This window comes from Zingiber officinale, chromosome 6B, assembly GCF_018446385.1.
Source record: "Zingiber officinale cultivar Zhangliang chromosome 6B, Zo_v1.1, whole genome shotgun sequence".
NCBI classification, from domain to species: Eukaryota; Viridiplantae; Streptophyta; class Magnoliopsida; order Zingiberales; family Zingiberaceae; genus Zingiber; species Zingiber officinale.
Genome location: NC_055996.1, coordinates 59,537,828 through 59,559,282, shown reverse-complemented (window position 1 = coordinate 59,559,282; position 21,455 = coordinate 59,537,828). Strand labels below are relative to the sequence as shown.

Here is a 21,455-nt window from a genome sequence, read left to right as displayed (position 1 = left end):
ATAAGGTAAATCTCTAGTTATTAAAATCAATTTGAGATATTTGTTATTATTGTTGTCATTATACACCGATCCAAACAAGTGCTAAAACATTAGTTACGGCTAGAGTATATATTGCCAGCTCCATTATTTATTTCAAAAAGGTAGATCCGTTACCTTAGCGACCCCCTTAGTGCCGGCCTCATGGATATGGAGGGAGGTTCATGCAGGTACACAGGCCATAGGCGGATGACGAGATAAATCCCAGGTCATCAGTTCCTGAGAATCGACCCTTGATTATTACGCTAGAGATACCAAGTGTCTATCGTCTGCGCTACACCCTGAGAGCACCATTATTTATTTCAAACTTTCACAAAGTGTTGCTACATGCAGCTTGTCAAAAGGAACAAACAATGACAGTCCACAGAATGAAAAAAAGGAAAAAACATAAACCCGGTAACAATTATAATTAATCATATAATTAACCATTGTATAGTTAATTAGCTCCTAGTTACACTACAAAAAATAAGACATTTTGGGACAAAATTAGGGACGAATTTTAAAAAAAAATTCGTTGCAAAAATTTTAGGGACAAAATTTGGGACGAAAATTTTTTCGTCCCAAAATGGTTGATGCCAACTTTTGGAACGAATTAGGGATTGTTGCAAATTTGGGAACGAATTTGGGGACGAATTTGGCGACGAATAAAATTTTCGTCCCCAAATTCGTTGCAAAAAAGTATACAAATTTGCAACGAAAATTATTTTTGTTGCAAACTTAGGAACAAATTTGGGGACGAATTCACATAAATGTTCTGCCAAATTTTTCTCTATTTTTGCAACAAATTTGGGGACGAATTCGGTGACAAATTATATTTTGTTGCCAAATTTGTCCCTAATATTGCAACGAATTTGGGGACAAATTCGGTGACAAAATTTTTTTTGTTGCCATTTTTGTTCCTAAGTTTGCAACGAATAATAAATTTGTTGCAAAACTGGCAACGAATTTGGCAACAAAAACTTGCCAAATTCTTTGATAATCATAAGATCAATTTTCGTCCCAGAATTCGTCCCAGATTCTGGGACAAATTTTGGGACGAATTTTGTGGATTCGTCCCAGAATTTGTCCCAGAATCTGGGACGAAAATAATTTTATCCCAAATTACGATAGAATTGGGACAAATCATTTTCGTTGCCAAATTCATCCCTATATCAAATATTTTTTACAGCTTCAATTTATTTCTGTAATACAATCCAAATACATAAAAACCAAATTCAAAGAACAAATAATATGCATTCAACACATCCTAATTTAACATTCAACACATCCTAATTTAACATTCAACACATCAACTCATAATTCAAAAAATATAAAGATTTCAACAAAGTTTATAAAATCCATCTTGTTCAACAAAGTTTACAAGTTCAACAACCCAATGTTTTATAAGTCCATCATCCATCCAACAACACTAAGAATACATATAGTCATCTTCGTGTGCCACAAAATCTTTGATCCCCATCAAATCTCCTTTGCCTACATAACAACAAACAAATAAACTAGATTATGTGTAACAAGAAATATTGTAAATAGTATACGATATGGCCATGTAAAAAGAATAATTGGAAACAAAACATAAATGTGAAATTCCTTAAACATTCTAATAAAAGCCCTAATTCTAATAAAAGTCATATTTACCAACGATATGAATCATCCATGTCATAGCAACGGTAAATAAAATTATAAGCATTATTTTGAAGCTAAGTACATGTATCGTAACTATGATACAACCTAATATAATTGGCACATCATATAGAGAGAAAGAGAGAGAGATCTTGTGAAGTATGGTATTAGGGTTCAAATTTTCTCACTTAGTTAACTTTATTTTTCATTTTAATTTGCTGAATTTATAGTTTTGTCTTTGGTTGGTATTTAATGTAAACTAAAGGATGTTTAAAATAATTGTTCCTTTCATTGTGTTAACTAGTTGACAATTTCATATGAATAACTTTAGCACATTTTTAACAACTCTTTGCAAAATATTTAGGTAGGAGGATGCATCGTTATCTAGTAAAGAATTTTAGAATAGTGTGATGTAATTCTAGATGAAATATAGAACTTTTATGTATCTATATAGTTTTGAGACTGTACATAGATCAAATTCAGAACTTTTATGCATCATTATCATTGAAGACAAAACAAGAAAGAGCAGCTTATCAAAAGAAGGAACACAATTAAAAAACTATTTAAAGCTAACTTTAACATAATTATTTAAAGTTAACTTTATATAATTAAACAACTATAACATAATTATTTAAAGCTAACTGTATATATAGATATATTAATGAACTTAGGAATACCGAAAAGAGGTGAACAAATACAGTTGTCTTCAACTACAGTGAGATCACACCAAATTGAGACCTGCACAAACAACATTATCAAATCAGGACAAAAATAAAGTTAGAGTATTAGAGACTTCATTCATATTGCCTAGTTAGAGACTCCAAACGAACCTCTGGATTAGTAGCTCGAGAATCTCTATCAAAGTGCCTTCCTCTTTTTGTTCCTTTCTTCTTTTTATCTTTTTTACCCAAATCATTGGATTCATGTGCCAAAGTATGAGAACCATTTGATATTATAGATTGCTCCAAATTTATGCATTTCAGATATAGAGTTTGCCAGACAAACATTTTCCTTCTTTGAATTACAATACAAGCATAACTCAAGTAAATAACAGAATATGAAACATAATTGAAACAGAGTAAAATTGAGTTCACATTTTCAAAGAATCAACAAAGCTCCTACAACAATATGTTATTTATTGCTTCCATGTACCACATGAACCCAGCCAAACAATAAACCAATTAAACAACGAATAAAATACAACTGAACCCCACAACTTACCTTGAACCTTCTGCACCTTCTTCCTGACATATCCTTACAACCTTCACAATGTATACGGACTATAAGAACACATGTCTGCAATTGAAAACATGTACTGATTAATACGCATGAAAGTCAATATTTTCTACAAATAATTCAATTCTCATTTCATTAAAAAAAATAGAAACTAAAAATTAAAAACATATTATTGAAGAAATCACAATGAAATCCTGAACAATGTACTTGGTGTTGATTTCTTAGCAAAGATTTGGATATACCATTTTGATTAGTCATCTCGTCAAAGAGTCTCTGAGTTATCTGAAACGATTCTTAATAAATAAATGGCAAATCTAAAATCATTTAACTGAGCTCTTACTAGTTTCTAGAACTAAAACCCTCATCAACGATCTCTAACCCTTGCAGAATCGAGGACAAATAAAACTAACCTTATTCATTGGCTTTGTAGGATCGAGGAGTTATCTTGGATAGCCATAAACCAGGGAAACAATACTGCAGAGGCAAATCAAGCATAAGAGAAGGCGCATATCAATGGTAAAGAGCAGAAAAGAGATCAATCCTAAGTCAAGTGCGAGAAATCAAACCAAATTTAGGAAAACAAGCATGTTTTTATAGGAAACTTACATCAAGATGCTGCTGCATGATCTTGGGCTTCTTCTTCAGCTGCAGAGGGAGACGGCGGTTAGCCACGGCAAGGCCCACGCCGGCGGCCAGACGCCGGACAGGCAGCGCCGCCGGGCAGGCAGCGCCTAGCGGCGGCCAGCACGCGCCGGAGAGAGGGAGATCCGAGAGAGGGAGATTCGAGAGCAGTGGGCTTACCAATCGAAAACCTTCCACGGCCGGAGATCAAGCGGTCGTCGCATATCACGCCGCCATAGTCGGTTGGAGATGTGGCCGAAACCCTGGAAATCGCAGGTTGGAAGGGGAACGGGGGAGAAAGAAATGGGGAAGAAAACAAGAATCGGAATGGGATATAGACATAGGGTTATTAGCATCAAAATTTTTTTGTTCCCAATTTCGACCCTAATCTGGGACGAATCCTGGATTCGTCCCAAAATCTGGGACAAATCCTGGATTCGTCCCAGAATTTATTTTTTTTTTAATAAAAAAGGGAAAAAATCAAAAGGAATAAATACAGACCTAGAGACATCGGAATTTAATGAAACAAGTTTCTATGCGTTCGTATCATTGTCCTGATCGTAAATCTATCAATAAAAATATTTTTTACCAAATATATATATATTTGGAATTTTTTAATCCCAATTTGACCTTATTTGGTGTTAAAAATTCAAATTACTGAAAATAATAATTAAAAATTATGGATGATGACGTATTTACGATTAGCTCAACGATACCAATGCATAGAAACTTGTTTCATCAAATTCCGAGGTCTCTAGGTCCATATTTAAGCCTTACATGTTTCATTTTAATTATTTAAAAATAATTTTAGGTTTGGGACGAATTCTAGATTCGTCCCAAATTTTGGGACGAATCAGGAATTCGTCCCAAAAATTTAATCATTTTATTAAAAAATAAACAAACTTGGACGGCTTAAATACGGACCTAGAGACATCGGAATTTAATGAAACAAGTTTCTATGTGCTCGTCTCATTGTCATGATCATAAATCTATCAATAAAAATATTTTTTAACAAATATATATATATATTTGGAATTTTTTAATCCCAATTTGACCTTATTTGGTGTTAAAAATTCAAATTACTGAAAATAATAATTAAAAATTATGGATGATGACGTATTTACGATTAGCTCAACGATACCAATGCATAGAAACTTGTTTCATCAAATTCCGAGGTCTCTAGGTCCATATTTAAGCCTTACATGTTTCATTTTAATTATTTAAAAATAATTTAAGGTTTGGGACGAATTCTGGATTTGGGACGAATCCAGAATTCGTCCCAAAGTTTGGGACGAATCCAGAGATTCGTCCCAAAAATTTAATCATTTTTTTAAAAAATAAACAAACTTGGACGGCTTAAATACGGACCTAGAGACATCGGAATTTGATGAAACAAGTTTCTATGTGCTCGTCTCATTGTCATGATCATAAATCTATCAATAAAAATATTTTTTACCAAATATATATATATTTGGAATTTTTTAATCCCAATTTGACCTAATTTGGTGTTAAAAATTCAAATCACTGAAAATAATAATTAAAAATTATGGATGATGATGTATTTACGATCAGCTCAACGATACGGATGCATAGAAACTTGTTTCATCAAATTCTGAGGTCTCTAGGTCCTTGTTTAAGTTTTCGGACACTAATTTACAAACGTTCAGTACACAACACATTTTTAGTTAGTATCAATCTATAGATGTTTTAAAAAATATCTACATAGAGATATTGGAATTTGATGAAACAAGTTTCTATGTGCTCGCCTCATTGTCATGATCATAAATCTATCAATAAAAATATTTTTTACAAAATATATATATATATATTTGGAATTTTTTAATCCTAATTTGACCTAATTTGGTGTTAAAAATTCAAATTACTGAAAATCATAATTAAAAATTATGGATGATGACGTATTTACGATCAGCTCAACGATACGAATGCATAGAAACTTGTTTCATCAAATTCCGAGGTCTCTAGGTCCATATTTAAGCCTTACATGTTTCATTTTAATTATTTAAAAATAATTTTAGGTTTGGGACGAATTCTGGATTCGTCCCAAATTTTGGGACGAATCCAGAATTCGAATTCTGGATTCGTCCCAAAAATTTAATCATTTTTTTAAAAAATAAACAAACTTGGACGAGTTAAATACGAACCTAGAGACATCGGAATTTGATGAAATAAGTTTCTATATGCTCATCTCATTGTCATGATCATAAATCTATCAATAAAAATATTTTTTACCAAATATATATATATTTGGAATTTTTTTAATCCCAATTTGACCTAATTTGGTGTTAAAAATTCAAATTACTGAAAATAATAATTAAAAATTATGGATGATGACGTATTTACGATCAGCTCAACGATACGAATGCATAGAAACTTGTTTCATCAAATTCCGAGGTCTCTAGGTCCATATTTAAGCCTTACATGTTTCATTTTAATTATTTAAAAATAATTTTAGGTTTGGGACGAATTCTGGATTCGTCCCAAAATTTGGGACGAATCCAGAATTCGTCCCAAAAATTTAATCATTTTTTCAAAAAATAAACAAACTTGGACGAGTTAAATACGGACCTAGAGACATCGGAATTTGATGAAATAAGTTTCTATATGCTCATCTCATTGTCATGATCATAAATCTATCAATAAAAATATTTTTTACCAAATATATATATATTTGGAATTTTTTTAATCCCAATTTGACCTAATTTGGTGTTAAAAATTCAAATTACTGAAAATAATAATTAAAAATTATGGATGATGACGTATTTACGATCAGCTCAACGATACGAATGCATAGAAACTTGTTTCATCAAATTCCGAGGTCTCTAGGTCCATATTTAAGCCTTACATGTTTCATTTTAATTATTTAAAAATAATTTTAGGTTTGGGACGAATTCTGGATTCGTCCCAAATTTTGGGACGAATCCAGGAATTCGTCCCAAAATTTGGGACGAATCCAGAATTCGTCCCAAAAATTTAATCATTTTTTTAAAAAATAAACAAACTTGGACGAGTTAAATACGAACCTAGAGACATCGGAATTTGATGAAATAAGTTTCTATATGCTCATCTCATTGTCATGATCATAAATCTATCAATAAAAATATTTTTTACCAAATATATATATATTTGGAATTTTTTAATCCCAATTTGACCTAATTTGGTGTTAAAAATTCAAATTACTGAAAATAATAATTAAAAATTATGGATGATGACGTATTTACGATCAGCTCAACGATACGAATGCATAGAAACTTGTTTCATCAAATTCCGAGGTCTCTAGGTCCATATTTAAGCCTTACATGTTTCATTTTAATTATTTAAAAATAATTTTAGGTTTGGATTCGTCCCAAATTTTGGGACGAATCCAGGAATTCGTCCCAAAATTTGGGACGAATCCAGAATTCGTCCCAAAAATTTAATCATTTTTTTAAAAAATAAACAAACTTGGACGAGTTAAATACGGACCTAGAGACATCGGAATTTGATGAAATAAGTTTCTATATGCTCATCTCATTGTCATGATCATAAATCTATCAATAAAAAATATTTTTTACCAAATATATATATATTTGGAATTTTTTTAATCCCAATTTGACCTAATTTGGTGTTAAAAATTCAAATTACTGAAAATAATAATTAAAAATTATGGATGATGATGTATTTACGATCAGCTCAACGATACGAATGCATAGAAACTTGTTTCATCAAATTCCGAGATCTCTAGGTCCATATTTAAGCCTTACATGTTTCATTTTAATTATTTAAAAATAATTTTAGGTTTGGGACGAATTCTGGATTCGTCCCAAATTTTGGGACGAATCCAGGAATTCGTCCCAAAGTTTGGGACGAATCGCTGGATTCGTCCCAAAATTTGGGAGACGAATTCAAATTCAGTACCCAAACATTTTTAAAAAAACAAACTTGGATGGTTTAAAAAATATCTACCTAGAGACATCGGAATTTGATGAAACAAGTTTCTATGTGCTCGTCTCATTGTCATGATCATAAATCTATCAATAAAAATATTTTTTACCAAATATATATATATTTGGAATTTTTTAATCCCAATTTGACCTAATTTGGTGTTAAAAATTCAAATCACTGAAAATAATAATTAAAAATTATGGATGATGATGTATTTACGATCAGCTCAACGATACGGATGCATAGAAACTTGTTTCATCAAATTCCGAGGTCTCTAGGTCCTTATTTAAGTTTTCGGACACTAATTTACAAACGTTCAGTACACAACACATTTTTAGTTAATATCAATCTATAGATGTTTTAAAAAATATCTACATAGAGATATTGGAATTTGATGAAACAAGTTTCTATGTGCTCGCCTCTTTGTCATGATCATAAATCTATCAATAAAAATATTTTTTACAAAATATATATATATTTGGAATTTTTTAATCCTAATTTGACCTAATTTGGTGTTAAAAATTCAAATTACTGAAAATAATAATTAAAAATTATGGATGATGACGTATTTACGATCAGCTCAACGATACGAATGCATAGAAACTTGTTTCATCAAATTCCGAGGTCTCTAGGTCCATATTTAAGCCTTACATGTTTCATTTTAATTATTTAAAAATAATTTTAGGTTTGGGACGAATTCTGGATTCGTCCCAAATTTTGGGACGAATCCAGGAATTCGTCCCAAAATTTGGGACGAATCCAGAATTCGTCCCAAAAATTTAATCATTTTATTAAAAAATAAACAAACTTGGACGGCTTAAATACGGACCTAGAGACATCGGAATTTGATGAAATAAGTTTCTATGTGCTCGTCTCATTGTCATGATCATAAATCTATCAATAAAAATATTTTTTAACAAATATATATATATTTGGAATTTTTTAATCCCAATTTTACCTTATTTGGTGTTAAAAATTCAAATTACTGAAAATAATAATTAAAAATTATGGATGATGACGTATTTATGATTAGCTCAACGATACCAATGCATAGAAACTTGTTTCATCAAATTCCGAGGTCTCTAGGTCCATATTTAAGCCTTACATGTTTCATTTTAATTATTTAAAAATAATTTTAGGTTTGGGACGAATTCTGGATTCGTCCCAAACTTTGGGACGAATCCAGGAATTCGTCCCAAAGTTTGGGACGAATCCCTGGATTCGTCCCAAAATTTGGGACGAATCCAGAATTCGTCCCAAAAATTTAATCATTTTTTTAAAAAATAAACAAACTTGGACGAGTTAAATACGGACCTAGAGACATCGGAATTTGATGAAACAAGTTTCTATGTGCTCGTCTCATTGTCATGATCATAAATCTATCAATAAAAATATTTTTTACCAAATATATATATATTTGGAATTTTTTTAATCCCAATTTGACCTAATTTGGTGTTAAAAATTCAAATTACTGAAAATAATAATTAAAAATTATGGATGATGACGTATTTACGATCAGCTCAACGATACGAATGCATAGAAACTTGTTTCATCAAATTCTGAGGTCTCTAGGTCCATATTTAAGCCTTACATGTTTCATTTTAATTATTTAAAAATAATTTTAGGTTTGGGACGAATTCGGATTCGTCCCAAAATTTGGGACGAATCCTGAATTCGTCCCAAAAATTTAATCATTTTTTTAAAAAATAAACAAACTTGGACGAGTTAAATACGGACCTAGAGACATCGGAATTTGATGAAATAAGTTTCTATATGCTCATCTCATTGTCATGATCATAAATCTATCAATAAAAATATTTTTTACCAAATATATATATATTTGGAATTTTTTTAATCCCAATTTGACCTAATTTGGTGTTAAAAATTCAAATTACTGAAAATAATAATTAAAAATTATGGATGATGACGTATTTACGATCAGCTCAACGATACGAATGCATAGAAACTTGTTTCATCAAATTCCGAGGTCTCTAGGTCCATATTTAAGCCTTACATGTTTCATTTTAATTATTTAAAAATAATTTTAGGTTTGGGATTCGTCCCAAATTTTGGGACGAATCCAGGAATTCGTCCCAAAATTTGGGACGAATCCAGAATTCGTCCCAAAAATTTAATCATTTTTTTAAAAAATAAACAAACTTGGACGAGTTAAATACGGACCTAGAGACATCGGAATTTGATGAAATAAGTTTCTATATGCTCATCTCATTGTCATGATTATAAATCTATCAATAAAAATATTTTTTACCAAATATATATATATTTGGAATTTTTTTAATCCCAATTTGACCTAATTTGGTGTTAAAAATTCAAATTACTGAAAATAATAATTAAAAATTATGGATGATGACGTATTTACAATCAGCTCAACGATACGAATGCATAGAAACTTGTTTCATCAAATTCCGAGGTCTCTAGGTCCATATTTAAGCCTTACATGTTTCATTTTAATTATTTAAAAATAATTTTAGGTTTGGGACGAATTCTGGATTCGTCCCAAATTTTGGGACGAATCCAGGAATTCGTCCCAAAATTTGGGACGAATCCAGAATTCGTCCCAAAAATTTAATCATTTTTTCAAAAAATAAACAAACTTGGACGAGTTAAATACGGACCTAGAGACATCGGAATTTGATGAAATAAGTTTCTATATGCTCATCTCATTGTCATGATCATAAATCTATCAATAAAAATATTTTTTACCAAATATATATATATTTGGAATTTTTTTAATCCCAATTTGACCTAATTTGGTGTTAAAAATTCAAATTACTGAAAATAATAATTAAAAATTATGGATGATGACGTATTTACGATCAGCTCAACGATACGAATGCATAGAAACTTGTTTCATCAAATTCCGAGGTCTCTAGGTCCATATTTAAGCCTTACATGTTTCATTTTAATTATTTAAAAATAATTTTAGGTTTGGGACGAATTCTGGATTCGTCCCAAATTTTGGGACGAATCCAGAATTCGTCCCAAAAATTTAATCATTTTATTAAAAAATAAACAAACTTGGACGGCTTAAATACGGACCTAGAGACATCGGAATTTGATGAAACAAGTTTCTATGTGCTCGTCTCATTGTCATGATCATAAATATATCAATAAAAATATTTTTTAACAAATATATATATATATTTGGAATTTTTTAATCCCAATTTGACCTTATTTGGTGTTAAAAATTCAAATCACTAAAAATAATAATTAAAAATTATGGATGATGACGTATTTACGATTAGCTCAATGATACCAATGCATAGAAACTTGTTTCATCAAATTCCGAGGTCTCTAGGTCCATATTTAAGCCTTACATGTTTCATTTTAATTATTTAAAAATAATTTTAGGTTTGGGACGAATTCTGGATTCGTCCCAAATTTTGGGACAAATCCTAGATTCGTCCCAGAATTTGGGATAAATGTTCGATTCGTTCCTAAATTTGGGACGAATCCAATATTTATCCCTAAATTTGGGACAAATTATTTTTTCGTTCCAGATTTGGGGACGAATTTAGCAACGAATTATTTTTATGTTGCAAACCTGAAACGAAATTTTTTTGTTGCAAGTTTTGTTGGTTATTTGGGTCAAAATTTATTTTCGACCCTAAATTTGTTCCAATTTTGGGACGAATTTTTTTCGTTCCAAATGTTTGTCCCCAAAGTTGTATTTTTTTGTAGTGTTAATTAATTGCTTTGACCGCCTCAAATCTTGGTTCTTTGGGCATGTACTTCTGCTTCACGTACACGTCCATGTAGTCCCCGAAGAGAAACTCGGGGTAGGCGCCAGTGGTCTCGTCGACGGCGGAGGCCGAAGCCGGACAAATGACGGCCTTCACAGAAGGGTTGTAGAAGGAGGCGACGGAGCGGCGGTTGCCATTGCCGGTGGCGAGCACACGGTGCCATACGCTCTTGTACCGCCCATTGCTGACCACCTCGATCTGGTCCCCGGTGTTAATGACGATGGCATTGGCCAACGGCTGCACGTCCACCCACTCGCCGTCCTTGAGGATCTGCAAGCCTCCGACACGGTCATCTTGGAAGAGGAGGATGACGCCGCCAGCGTCGGTGTGGGGGCGGAGGCCCAGCTCCACAAGGTCCAACCGCGGACAGAACTAGCGATGCATGTTGAGAGCATCTTAAGAGTACCTTGGCCACAATAATATGTTAGTCAGAATGAATTATTATAGAAAATAAATATGGACATAATCAAAAGAGCCGCATAGTTATTTTAGATGAATATTTAAATATTAATGAAACATGCACTAAATTAATATATTTTAATTAGTTATAATTTATATTAGTCATGTTTTTAATGAAATTGCATGGCTAATTAAAATATTTTTATTTAAATAGATGGGCAAACACTAAGCTTGAACTATTAGCGTACAATTCAATTCAACCCAACACATTATTATCTTTTTGTCATGCCCAACTTAACATTAGGCATCTAGCTAGGCTTTAGACGACCAATCTTATCCAATTGCTACCTCCATATGGCGTAGGAAAAATATTTATATGTTTCAAATGTTAATTGAATTCAAACACAATAAAAAAATATTTTACTATGTAATATTTCTATTGAAATATAAACAAAATGAGATTATTAGCTACTCGAATTTGACTTAAACAAATCGGATGTCTAATAGATGAGCAATTATTAGATATTCATCCTCATTCCTAGTCAAAAACCTTACTCGATTTTGATTCAATCACTTGCTATTTCTAAAGCTCTATAAAATTCTAGAAAATGATTTCAATGTGTAATGTTAGATGCATTAGACTAAAACTCTAATTCCAAAAAGCCTCTGGTCGATCGGACAAGGTTGAGTTATCAAAAGTCGTTATTAAACCATTGTCGAAGTGGATAAAGCCTAATGACATGTCAGCATCATCTAGGCGATCAGAAAGTGTCCAGTCAACTGGAGATGCCACGTAAGCACAATAGTCAAATCGAGATGAAGATTATGAGCTGGACTAAAGCTCGAAAATCCAAAACAACACACTCAAATTCATTGTTTATATTCTCTATTGTCTTTATGATCTACACTTGTGCTAAATTGCTATAAGAGGCTTGTCCTCCTCCGGGTCGTTTTTGAAGAAGGAAAAAATAGTGGAGCTTTTATAGTTCTAAGACTAACAACCCGATATTGTAACCAAGTAATTCTTCGTGTCCTCTTTCTTTTTATGTTGTGTTTATTTTCTTATAACTAGTGTGTGTCCTTGCTAAATCGTTAGCAAGAGAAAAGATTGCTTTCAATTTGCAAGTCGCTCTTCTCCCCTCCTCTCTAGCGATCCGAACCCTTTTCGCCGCACCAACAAAATATAAATTGTGTTATTTTAATATGTTATTCGAGTATGAACTCACACACTACAAAAATAAACAGTTTTACCGACGGAAATATCCGTCGGAAGTCTGTCGGAGCGTACATGTATCAACAGACTTTCGACAGAATTTATTCCGTCGGTAAAATATCCGACGGCCCAAGATTTCCGACTGAAAACATAATTCCGCCGGCAATATATACCGACGGAATTAAAATTCCGTCGGTATTGTTGAGAAATAACAATTTACGAAATGGCAGAAATTTCCTGACGGAATCTACTGTTCCGTCGGGAAACTGTGATTATATCGACGGAATAGTTGATTCCGTCGGTAATTACCGACGGAACTATTTAGTTCCGTCGGTAACCTATCGAAATCTGTGGTTTCGATAGGTTACCGACGGAAATCACAGATTCATTTCGTTTACACACTGTTCTCATATACATTTTTCAAATATATAAATTAAACAAACCATCATAATCGATGGTATCATACAATCCACACACATATATATATCATATGACAATCACACTAATAAAATCCACCAAACAAAACATTTTCCATACAATCCATAGCTAACAAAATCTATAGAATATATATTCCACACATATCTATATCTAAAGTCAAGTTTACATAATACATACCAAACTAGAATGTAGTCCAAATAATACAAGAACGCGGAGTCATTAAGAAAATCATGTAGAAAGGTAAATAGAAAATGATGTATAAATGACCCGTTTGCATATATATGTATAACGAATTTTATATGAAATGATAATACCTGAACAAAAATGAGCAAATGATGTAGTGAAGAGCCAATATGTAAATAGGACTGAACGTGACTCTTAAAACATATAGTAAGAAAACCTTTAGAAATAAACATGTTATAATATCAGAACAGGCTCACGTTCTATATAATAAATAAAAAACTAAAGTGTAGTTGAACAAACCTCAAAAAAGCTAATGATCACCGTCTGATGGATCTTGAGTCTCCTGTGACTCAGAACCCTGTGATGCCTCGGTGAAAGAAGCCACGATCGCCCGCATTTGGGACATGAGATCTTCATTACTCTTGTCATGTTCAACTCTCTTCTGCTCCTCATCAGCTCTCCACTGATCCATATCAGTCATCCTCTGATCCATTGATTTCAGTTAAGAACGCAGTTCTTGATTTTCACGTCTTAAATACTGTATCTCACTAGAAGAAGAGGAACTAGCACGACCTACTGGATTCCTCAAACGATCAAATGTCACTTTGGCCTGAGATCCAAGGTCATAGAGGGTGGAGTTTTTTGTCCTTCCACCGACAACATCATAATAAATCTCATTTAGATCGTTAGTGGATAAAGATTGTGACTCCACCCTCTGCTGATGGCTGAGATGCCTGAGCCACCCTTTCTGTCATTTGTTGCTGGATAAAAAATAATATAATATCCAATTTGATCTGTATTACTAATTACTAATCAAGATAGAAATGAACAAATGTACTAAAGTTAATAATCTTACATGTAGACTTTGAGATCGAGAATCAACAAATGACCCATCCTTCTTCTTATGGGTCTTGAGAAAAATCTCCATACATGTAGGCTGTCGGGCAAGCTCACGTTCCTACATTCAAAAAATTCGGGAAAAAATTAGTATGCTCAACAATACAAGGTTGGTAATAAAGGAGGCATTTGTTACAAAGTATAATTTTAAATTATACTCACTAGATCCATGGTATGCTCAATAATAGATCTGGATCCTGACGTATGCCGAGTAGTTCCGGTGCTCGGGTCACCTAGCTCTGTATTCCTATTTGCTTTTGCCTTTTCGGCATTAGCTTGCCATCTTTCTGTAGCACAGGTGGTCGTCCATGCACTCCATATCGCCTCCGAAACATACGCAGGCCTAGTGCCCTTCTTTCTCCTGTAATACATATGATCTCTGTAGAGTTTGGCATAGTAAGTATTCCATGTAGCTTTAAATTGGTCTTCTTGCCCGTCCACCCATGTATATCTTTTCTGTAATTATAAGTTAAACATTTAGTTTCAATGATAACTATATTATAGAATGTGAAATATATTAAATTTACTTACCAAAAATTCATTATAATAAAATAGCTTCATCTCCTGGTCTACATGCCTCCATGTAGTACCAGACGCGCTAACTCGTTCCTTGAATTTTGTAGTGATATATGTGGCAACTCTGTGCCCATCTGGAGTGAACCTGCACAAAATAATATAAAGTTATGAGAAATATATTATAACTAAAGTTATATATAAACTTGAATTAATAGTACAAAATACTTACGAGTCCCCGACAACGGTAAGAACCTTGTAGCCACGGGGTGCCACAGGCTGCTGCTTTGCCATAATGATATCTACAAAATAACATTGCAACACATCATAATAAGGTCTAAAAACCTGATAATATAAATACAAAACAATATGAAAACATTACTTACCGATGGAAATAATAATGTTAATATTTAATCATCATTAACATCTGACTAATCAACATTAACAGTTTCTATGTCCTCATTGCTAGATGAGCTTAGTTCAACTTCATCCTCACTGTTGGACATCTCCCCATCATCTATCTCTTCGTAAATGTCATTAGCATCTACAAGTAATTGAGAAGTAGATTGATGTTGTAAATCAACTGAATGTCTTTCCACTTCATTATTCTGAAATGCATCATGGTTTTGAGCAGTGATTGTATTCAGCATCTCTATGGTTGAGCGAGGCTTGATTCGACAAATAGACAACTATTCACTAGATCTTCTTCTCTTTGTAGGGTATTCAAGATAGAAAACTTGACCCGATTGTATTCCGAAAATAAAAGACTCAAACTTGTTGAATCTATTATTTGCATTAACCTCAACTAAATTATAATTTGGATGAATTCTAGTACCTATTCTTGGGGTCGGATCATACCATGAACATTTGAACAACACACACCTCTTTATTAGTAATGCAGGATATTCAATCTCTATAATTTCGTCAAGTCTACCATAGCATAAACTCATTGTTATTGTTGTCCATAGATCCTTTGACGTAAACACCGGAATTATAAGTTAATCTCCGTGAATCTCATTGTGCCACGTGGAATTTAAGGCTATTAACATAGTAACCAGAATACACTTTTATTTTACAAAGAGGTCCTGATGCAATATTGATTATCCTATCATCTTGCACATTTGATATTCTATGGTCTTTCACCTATAAAAATAAGTAACATATATCTTAGTGTACTTCTCAATAAACATGAACTCAAAAATTTCACAAATTTTCTAACTTACATATATTTGAAACCACAATGCAAATTCGGTCTCTAACTTTGTGGCTACCTCACTTGCACCAATTGATGGGTTTTGTAGATATAATTATTGTTCGTACAAGATGAGAAAAAAAACTAATTATATTAAAATTGGGATACCAAGCAAAATAATTAAACGGAGGATAAATGTTTGATTTAAGAAGTTTACTTACTTTATGTATGGGTTGACCTCTTCACAATTTAAGAGTATATATGTTCTTGCAGCATGATATTCTTCCTCGGTTAACCATCTAGAAAGCGATGCACCCATTAACTTACCAGGAAACTTAAAAATAGAAAGCATCGATGGATCTATCGACTGACAAGCATCATCAGAATTTTTAGGACACTTGCGATGTCTTGTTTACACACTATCAACAAAATAATAGGAGCAGAAAGAAGATGCTTATTCAACTAGATAAGCATTGAATATTGACCCTTCAACTCTTGCTTTGTTACGAACATTATTTTTTAATTTTCTCAAAAACCGTTCAAATGGATACATCCATCTGTATTGCACAGAACCTGCTATTTGTGCCTCGTATGGTAAATGTACTGGTAGATGTTCCATTGAATAAAAAAACTTGGTGGAAATATGAGCTCCAGTTTACATAATATGAGAGGAATGTCTGTTTCTAGCCGAAGCATATCATCCATTGTAATGCACCTTGTTGTCAAATCTCTAAAAAATAGACTCAATTCAGTGAGTGCTTGCCAAACATTTTGAGGAAGTAAGTCATGGAAAGCTACTGGAATAAGTCTTTGCATAAATACATGACAGTCATGACTTTTCATTCCAAACATCTTTAATCTATTCATATCCACGCATTGAGCCATATTTGAGGCATAACCATCTGGAAATTTGATTTCTTCAACCAATTACATAAAGCTTGCTTGCCATCTTTGTCCAATGTATAACAAGCCTTTGGAAATCTATTAGTTATTTCATCTTGATGCAACTCTGGTCTATTGACTAGTTCTTTTAATTCCTCGCATGATTTTGCAGTGACTTTAGTTCTTCCAGGCACATTCATCACAATGTTAAAGATATTATCGAAGAAATTTTTCTCAATATGCATAACATCTAAATTATGTTGAATAAGCAGATATTTCCAATACGGTAACTCCCAAAAAATGCTCCTTTTCTTCCAACTACACTTGCACATCCTAACAATATATTTATTTATCTCGTCAGAACCAGATTGAGATACTGGTAGAAATCCATAACTGTCAATTTGCTCAATGATTTGTTCACCTGAAGCATGGAGTGGAGGGGGTTTTCTGACTACAACATTTTCTAGGAAATTTTTCTTATTCCAGCTAAGAGAGTGATCAAGTGGTAAAAATTTATAGTGATTATCAAACCAAGACACTTTCCCATTGTAAGGTAATGAAAATGCATCAGAATCAGTCATGCAGTGTGGACATGCTAATATACCAGCCGTGCTCCGACCCGACAACATTGAGTATGCTGGAAAATCACTGATCGCCCATAATAATGCAGCATGCAATCTAAAATTAGTTTTACTTGCAACATCATAAATCACCGACCCTACATTCCATAATTCATTTAACTCAGCAATCAGAGGTTGTAAGAAAACATCTATATTCTCTTTGGGATTGGTTAAACCAGGAATAAGTACTGTAATGAACATAAATTCATCTTTCATACACATCTCTGGCGGTAAATTGTACGATGTCAATATAATCAGCCAAGATGAATATTGTTGCCCTGATTGTCCAAATGGCTAAAATCCATCTGTAAAAAGTCTCAATCTCACATTACGTAGTTCCATTGCAAAAGTAGGAAATACAACATCTAGATGTTTCCATGCAGGTGAATCAGAAGGATGACACATTATACCTCCATCGTGCTCATGCTCATGATGCCATGTCATATGGCAAGCTGTAACAGCAGATGCATACAAACGTTGAAGTCTAGCAGTTAACGGAAAAAAATACATCACTTTCCAAGCAATTTTTTTCTTCTTCTGCCCTGGTATGCGAGTACCATGCTTATAACGAGGGTGTGTACAAATTTTGCATTCACACAGATCATTGTCTTCATTCCAAAATATCATGCAATTATTTATACAACAATCAATCTTCTCCACAGGCAAACCTAAACCTCTGATCAATTTTTTTGTACTATAAAAACTATCCGTCATTATGTTATCAGTAGGAAGTAATTCTGACATCAACTGACAAATGTCATCGTAACATCTTTCTGAAAAATGATGTTCTGCTTTCATATTTAATAACCTTCCAGTAGCCGATAATTGAGAATAACAAGAGGGAATGTCTTTCCACACTTCTCTTTCACTAGCCTTTAACATTTCATATAGTTGCTGATATTCAGGTGTTGGTGTTTCATCTATATTGGAATAATCAATTGCAGCATTCATTGCATCATGAACCATTGATTGCATTACAATATCAATATTAGTTGATCTTCAGGAGCGGTAACAGTTGCCCTAGATGACGAACCACCAGAAGATTCAATTGGTTCATATAAATAAGGCTCTCCGTGACAGTACCAATTGTAGTAATTTGACACAAAACCATTTCTACATATAAGCATTTTATAGTATCCTCATCATGAAAAGCTCCATTTTGACATTTTTTATGATTTCATGGACACCGTAACTCAGCACCATTCATACATTCAGGGTGACTTTTAGTAAAGTTCACAAACTGTTCAACTTCAGTAATAAAATCATCTCTGATAAATCCTTTTTCTAATCGATTGTACATCCAAACTTTGTTCATAAATATTTTCACCTAAAACTAATATATTGAGAACTAGAAATTAACATACATTAACATACTAACACAAAACAAACAAACGGACTATATTATGTTATAAATTAACATACTAACATAACATATTTCTAAATTTAACCATGTTAAATGACATATAGTATAATTTAGTAAATTTTACCTGAAGATGTGTAGGTCAACCGGAGAATAGCAGCAAATACTACCTGTTTACAAAATAAAAATAATTTAGCTCAAAAATTATGACAAAAATAAATGACAAGTTACTTGCGGCAACGCACAACCTGCCGGCCAGCTGGCGGCCAGCACAACAACCAGCAGCCGCTGGCGGCCGCATGCAGGCGCAGGCGACCGCTGGCAGGCGCAGGTGGCCGCCGCCAACCGCTGGCGAGCGAAGAAGGCCGTAGGTGGCTGCCGCCGGCCGCTAGTGGCCGTCGAAGGCCGCAGGCGGCCGCCGCCGGCTGCTGGCGGGCACAGAAGGTGGTAGGCAGCCACTGCCGGCCGCTGGCGGGCGCAGAAGCCCGCTGGCGGCCGCAGGCGAACCCCGCCGTCCGCTGGCGGGCACAGCCGGACGCCGCCAGCCGCCGCTTGTGGGGGCAGGCCGGCGGCAACTGCCAATCACAGGAAAAGAAACAAAAAAAAACCTAACCTGCGATCGGGATCGGGGAGAACGAAGGAGTCGGCCGCGCGCATGAGGGAACGAGGGAGGGGTTAGGGTTTTTTTTAGGTAGCGTTACCGATGGAATTTTAATTCCGTCGGTAACCTATAATTTTACCGATGGAATGAATTATTCCATCGGTAAAATCCTTGATTTTCTGACTGAATTTTTCCTTCCGTCGGTACCAATAGGGTTTACCGACGGAATGAATTATTCCATCGGAAACATTATATGTTATCGACGGAATTAAAATTTCGTCAGTAACCCCGTCGGTAATCCTGCTTTCTTTTGTTGTGACAGTTAATTACTTAGGTTATTTTAATATCATATCAACAGAGAAAGATGAAAAATAATATTCTATCATTCTTTTAATCAATAATTGATAATCTTTCTCATCCAAGAGGACTAAGACTAATACTGTAGGGCTGCAAATATGCTAGAGGAGGGAAGGAGGAGGAGGGGGGGGGGGGGGGGGTGAATAGCATTTTCTTGAAAATCGTAAGTTAAAAGGAGTTGCGCAGCTGAAAAGGGTAGAGACGAAAAGAAAATGCTAACACAAGTGGTTTTACTTAGTTCAAAGTCTTTGACGACTCATACTTCAAGAACCGCACTCGCTGAGTGCTTTCAATAAGCAATCACTATAATTACGAAGCAATTATATAATTTAAATACAATTGCAGAAATTAAATTATACCGACATACGATCTTGAAAACTTGAGCGTAGGTTGTCGGTGTAACTTTTAGGTATCCCAGAGACCTTTTCGGAGCAACGCATGAGTATAAAAGTTGTAGGAATTGTTGTTCTTAAGTTGTTGGTCGAAATGCACCTAGGCCCCTCCTAATCTAGTTTCACCATTGGGTCTTATGTTAATTGGACATTTAAAATTTTTGTAAAATACCGGAAAATAGGCGGATATTAATAAGGGATTTTTCCAGAATTTTTGGAAATTTTTCAGAAATTTTTCGGAGCTCGTACGGACGAGTTCACGGGGATAAAAACAGGGCCCGGAAAAGCCTGTTTAGGCTACCCTGTTTTAATGAGGAAAAGATTTATTTTTCTTTTCCTTTTTCTTTTCTTTTTCCTTTGTTTTTCTTTTTCTCTTATTTTTTTTATTTTGTTTTTTTTTTCCGAGCCCTTTCTCCCCCGTGCCCTCACCCACGCCTCTCTTCTCCCTCATTCTCGAACCCAACGCCAAAAGGAGCCCTAACCGCCGGCTGTAGCGGTTCCTCCCTTCATCTTCTCCTCTTCTCGGTGAAGACGAGCCTTTCCTCCCGACGCCACCCCATGCCCAAACCTCTCCTCCCTCACGCACGCCACTGCCGTTCCGACGCCGAGACACCGCCGGCCACAGGAACTCCAGTCGCCTGAGCCCTAGCTGGTGCCACCACAGTCCTCTTCCTCTACAGACTTGGTGTCTCTGTGCCCTAGCGTCGGGCCTGTCTTCTTCTCCCTGCTGCCTGTGCCCTAGCCTCAACCGCGTCACCCATCTCTACAACGACATCCGAGCACAGCCGACCCTATCTGTGCCTTAGCGCAGACACACTTCTCTTGAGGGTGCCCTAGTGTGGAATCTAAGCCCTAGTTCTTCCGCTTGCTGCCACTGCCGAGCGAAATTGCTTCTTCCCTCTATTTTTCAGCGATCACCTCTGTGCCAGCCACCAAACTTGCCACTGCTCTTGATCAGTCCACGGTGAGGTTCAATTATTGGTTGGGAATTATGTAGACTCAAGGATTTGATGAATTGTTTCCCTTTTGATTATCTACTATTTTTTATTAGAATGTTGTGTTGTATTGTGGGATTGATCACTGTGGTAGTGAATGTTTTCCTGCAGCATCGTTTGATCTCCGGCAGTAGATAGATTCCAGCAGCAAACGATCCTACTTCCAACAGTGATAAACGGCTGTGAGTTTCAGG

General features: G+C 34.4%; 1 long non-coding RNA gene across 3 annotated transcripts; it reads right to left on the bottom strand.

Moving 5' to 3' along the window:
* Window positions 1–2,336: 2,336 nt before the first annotated feature.
* Window positions 2,337–3,752, bottom strand: LOC121990217. Of its 3 annotated transcripts, XR_006114511.1 has the most exons (4): window positions 3,499–3,537; window positions 3,303–3,366; window positions 2,487–2,952; window positions 2,337–2,394 (listed from the first exon to the last, which is right to left on the bottom strand). It is a non-coding gene; the product is annotated as an uncharacterized LOC121990217 (long non-coding RNA). The 3 variants fall into 3 exon arrangements; XR_006114512.1 differs by lacking the exon at window positions 3,499–3,537 and adding an exon at window positions 3,694–3,752 and having other exon boundaries at window positions 2,337–2,952; XR_006114510.1 differs by having other exon boundaries at window positions 2,337–2,952.
* Window positions 3,753–21,455: the final 17,703 nt, after the last annotated feature.